The sequence below is a fragment of the Lepisosteus oculatus genome, chromosome 18, assembly GCF_040954835.1.
Source record: "Lepisosteus oculatus isolate fLepOcu1 chromosome 18, fLepOcu1.hap2, whole genome shotgun sequence".
NCBI classification, from domain to species: domain Eukaryota; kingdom Metazoa; phylum Chordata; class Actinopteri; order Semionotiformes; family Lepisosteidae; genus Lepisosteus; species Lepisosteus oculatus.
The window spans coordinates 6,809,340-6,814,587 of record NC_090713.1 but is presented as its reverse complement, the minus strand read 5'-3'; positions in this window follow the sequence as shown (position 1 = coordinate 6,814,587).

The following is a 5,248-nucleotide window of genomic DNA, read 5'->3' as shown; positions in this document are numbered from 1 at the left end:
TTAAATAAAATGCTTTATTCATTCTTAATCAGACTCACATTCCCGAATGTCCCCCCCCACCCCGCCCCGCCCCGCCCCCACTCAAGTACATCATGAAATCCTAGGAAGAACACGAAACAGCCTGTTAATAAAATGGTTGCAATTTTGTTCGGTCAGTTATTTCTCCCAGAATTTGTAAATCGCATTGATCAGTTCTTGCTTTGTGCTGGCTTTAGCTCGATGACATTGGAACACAGCGACTCAGACACCCATTGAATGGAAAGGGACACTTTAATTTTTTGTACGGCTGGCACAGCACCCCACCACACCCATGCGCCAGCAGAGAGAGAGAGACACACACACACCGGTTTTCACTGTCAAAAAGAAATTGTTTTTTTTACTTTTGTACCATTTTGTTTTTTACATTCCTCTTGTTTAACAGGAATGTTTTGTTTCTGGACATACTGTTAGACTAGGGGAAAAGAGCGCCTCCTTCTTCGAAGTATTTCGTTGATTCGATCACAAATTCTTTTCCAGTCGCACAAAGTAAGTGTTGAGATTCTCCGATTCACCATGCTACTAATGGTTTCTCGGAGATTGCAAAGCATGGCACTTTTGCCTCTGGACCCATCGAAATTTACCGATGTGGTCCACCCCCAGTAAATTTCAAAAGCCACAGGATTTCGAAACACGAGAGAGACAGAGACACACACAGTTTTTCATTGTCAAAAAGTAATTGTTTTTTACTTTGTCAGCACCCAGACAAACGCAAATGCGTTTTTAATAAAATGCTTTTATTCCTTCTTTATCAGACTCACATTCCCGAATGTCTCCCGCCCCGGTCAACAATCCACATCTCTCCCCTTTTTACAAAATGACATTGTTGAAAACTGTTCCAGAGCAACTGTTGTTTCATCGGTGAAAAGTACATCATGAAATGTCTCCCCCTGTTCAATCCATTGGAGCACTTGTTTGAGTCTTTCCTCTTTGTTTTTTACCCTTATAATGGGGCATGTGTTGTTTTTTTTGTATCTCCACCCAAGCCTTCTGCGCACTCTTCTTATCGATGTCAGACTAACGCAAATACTGTACAATGTCTCGTGTTGACTTCCCGTTTCTTTTCATCTTCATTATTTGGTGTGAGAGAGTCTTCATGATTTGGCCACAGTCCGTCTCCTTACCAAAGCGATTCAGTGGTGCAGCTTGAAGTCTGTACCTGTATACCCATATCTTGATTTAAATACTTTTATTTTTTCACAATCTGGCAATGCCAGACAGAATTCACATTTGCTGCAGCCAAATGGCCTTGCAGATCAGAAAATCAAGGAACGCAACAATTATTGCCCGGCTCCTCAATGGGATAGCTTTACCGTGCTAATGCGTTGGTTTAACAGTCCGGGTGTGGCAAGCTTCTAATGTCTCCCGACTTCGGCGAAAAGGAACTTGTCTTTCATTGGAAGACAATGAACACATTCTAACCATACATGAGAATATACAGATGCAGCCATTCAAAACGGGTGGGGTATTTCGTGGTATACCTCGGTGGCGTGTCGCATCAAAACGCGGTATCACCCGGTGTATCGCATCATTTAACGTCATGCCGGAAAGTATCTGGAATCACCTTGTAAAACCGCCAGGTGGAGCCAATACAGCTTAACCTCTCATGTACAGCATTTAAGCTTTTAAATTTAAACTGTGTATTACAGCATGTTAATCATCAGTCATTAAGAAGTTGGTATATTTTATGAGAGTACGATTGCTCAGTTAGACAAAAGTGCACAACCTACCTTTATCATAAATATTTTAATGATGCAGAAATATTTTATGCATAAAAGCCTTTACCGAAGATATTACTAATAGTATTAATAACAGCCTGGACTCCTGTGATGGTCAGAGTGAAGTCAGTCCCAGATCCACTGCCACTGAAACGCTCTGGGATCCCAGTCTGACATAGTTGCTGCATAAATCAGGAATTTATTAGTTTCTCCAACTTTCTTTTGGTACCAGGCTAGGAATCTGTTGTTGTATAGTGCTGCACTGGTCTTACAGTTCACAGTGACTGTCTGTCCAGGGAGAACAGATTTCATTGCTGGAGTCTGAGTCACAGTTACCTGTCCTCTGGATTCTGCAAATGAGAAAGTAGTAAATATCATTAAAATATCATTAAAAAATTTAATTGATTTCCTGTTTTATACAAAACATTTCATTTTTACCTATAGTTGTAAACTACGTTCATCAAATATTTCAGACCCATTCCTACCTCGAGCAGAGATTAGGAGTGTCCAGATGAAAATAGTGATGAAGGTCATTGTTGCTGTGGGTTGTGTTTCCCTGAAGGGCAGCTCTCAGTCTTGAAGTGTTAAACTCACAGGGCTATAAACACTCCCAGAGCATGTACTGCCAATGCAAAGTGTCTTTTCTATGCAAATTGTCTTCCTGGCTTTAGCAGCACTTGTAGCCAGTCAGTGCTGGAAACACAGGCTTGGTGGTGTTTGTTGTGACAGAAAAAGATTAACAGTTTAGCATGAACACTCCCAGAACCACAGGACTAGACAGAGAGCAGCTCTATAAGGAAATGAGAATGAGACACAATCAGCTGAAACCTTTTTCCATTCAGCATAGCATGAATGGATTGGGGTGTTGAGAGTTTGGTTAAATCAGCACTTGGCTCTGTGTGTTTAGACACATTACTGGTGGAGGTGATACCATGTTTAACAGAGACTGAAGTTTGCAAATACACAGTTTGTATTTCATATTCTACAGCTATTGGAATATTAATAAACAGCTTTTACTTAAAATCACATTTTACTTAAGCTAAACACTTACAGTAAATACAGGCTTTTTGTTTAATTAGGGCTGCACAGTTTATGACTCAGACAGAGGTTCGATCTGTCTTCCCTTGGCTGGCTAAGGGCTGAATTCTCTAAAACGTGAGATTGCATAATTGATTTTTAGTTCTTTCAACACAGAAGCTGTCAAAAATACTCATGTCCAGACTGACTCTGTCTATCATTGTCGTGAAAAGAGCATGTTTATAAAGGGCTGTGCCTCAGACCTCTTTAGAGATTCATCAGCCTTACTCTGCTGACCACACTCAGCTGAGAACCTCATCCACCCCTGTCAACCCTTCACTTGCGACCCCAAGTGGTTTAGTCCTATAACTACAGTCTCTCCACAGTTTCCTATTGCCAACTAGGGACTCTATGTCACAAACCATCGTTCCACTTATACTATAGTTAACTAGCTATTGAAGTTAATTTGCCAGTTTTGAACGTAGTGGGCACCACCATTAGCATTGTCAGCTCTAAGCTCTAAGATCATACAAATACTGATCTCTGGGTTTACATCAGAAACATTTAGGCACACACTGCTCTCTGGGTTTACATTATGTACACTTAGACACAGTCTGAGATACAGTATATCAGCTATATCACCCTGTAACTCCTGGAAGAGAAGAAGGTTACTGCTGGAAAGGTGAAAATTGGACCAGTAGGGGGAGCTAACTCTGTGGTCTGTGTGGGTCCTAATGCCCCAGTATAGTGACAGTCAACATATACTGTACAAAGGAGCCGTTCTTCGGATGAGACCTTAACAAGGTGCTGACTCTCTATGGTCATTAAAAATCTCAGCGTGTTTATTGAAAAGAGTAGGGGTGTTACCCCTGGCATCCTACCTAAATTTCCCATGTCCTCTACTCATCATGGCCTCCTCCTGGGACACTTTGGCTGCTGTTGCATCATCCAGGTGAGGCTACACTTTGGTGGCGGTGGAGGGGAGTCCCCATTCCCTGTAAAGCTCTTTGAGTGTCAAGAGAAGAGCCGTATAAATTAAATATTAATGAAAATGGAGGTGGACCTTGTCAGGCAGCTCCAATCCCCCTAGGGAAATCTGCAACACAACATTGTGTCCTGATATTGTCATGCCCTCTACATCTGGAGGGCGCTCCTACTCTGTCCTGTCCCTAGTTCCCTGTACTTTGCTTGTCCATCCGCTGTGTCTTTGTCTGAGGCTATATATTTCTGGGTCACACTTTCCTCCTCACACAGCATTGAGGTTTAGAATTTCTTGAGACTCGCCTAGCACCAGGTCGCTCCATGTCCGTGGCCTGAGGGCATAGGTTTCTATATAGCATTTCCTGGACAGCTGAACCCGGGCTAAACCCTGTTCCGCCACTATGCATAGGGTCTTTTTTCACTTTGGGCAGAAGAGACCAAAGACTATACTCCTCATGGAATTGACAGTCTTGTCTCTTTGTGTTCAGATACAGCAAGATTATTGTATGCAAACAGAAACAAACATAATCTAAAAGTAAACTAGCAGTCTGCAGTGTCTTTCAATTACATGACTTGCAGACAGAGACAGAGAAGTCTTAGCTCCTGCCCCTGACTCTAAAACTGCACCAGAAGGTATCACTACTGTGTCTCCTAGTATGTAAATGCAGGTAACTAGATAACTAGCTACTGTAAGTGCCTGTATAGTGTTAAATAACAACAGCTCCTTCTAGATACAGTCAGAAGAACATAAAAACATGTTACAAACTATAAGAGGATGTTTGACTCACCTATCTCAGTTCACAAATGAAGCATTTGTGCTGAAATCAATATAGTTAAAGTGCTAATAATTAATTATTAAGTGTAAAACAAAAAAAAACACTGAAAGTTTAAATTATGTAAATAAGTGTTTAATGAATTGTTCCCAATATTTTACCATATGCTGTTTGATTTTTTTTATTTCGTAATCCGGTGAACAGCAGTGTAAGTTTATGACTCCAAGCACAGACTAGCCTGGTATCGACAGAAAGCTGAAGAAGCTCCTAAACTCCTGATCTATGGAGCGACTACCTGTCAGTCTGGATTCCCAGAGCATTTCAGGGTTAGTGGATCTGGGACTGACTTCACTCTGACCATCACAAGAGTACAGGCTGAAGATGCAACAGATTGTTACTGTCAGAGTTACCATGAGCTCAATAATAGCTGTCTCTCCCTCCAGTATTACACACATAGAAATAACTCCCTCAGCAGGTCAGCTGCGACCTGAAGCTGAGGCTGAAAGTAATGACACTGTCACAATTATAGTTCCCCCTCCTTAAGGGTGCTCCAGCCCTTTCACTTAAGACTTTATTCTATGCACCTGCTCCCTATTCCCAGCCCACCTTAAAAGCCAGGCGCTGACGCTCATCCGGGCTCTGCATCTGATTTCCATATCGTGCGAGTCCGGGACCTGGAAGCGCCTGGTCCCGTTAAGGTTTTAATCTCTGTTCCTGTTCCCG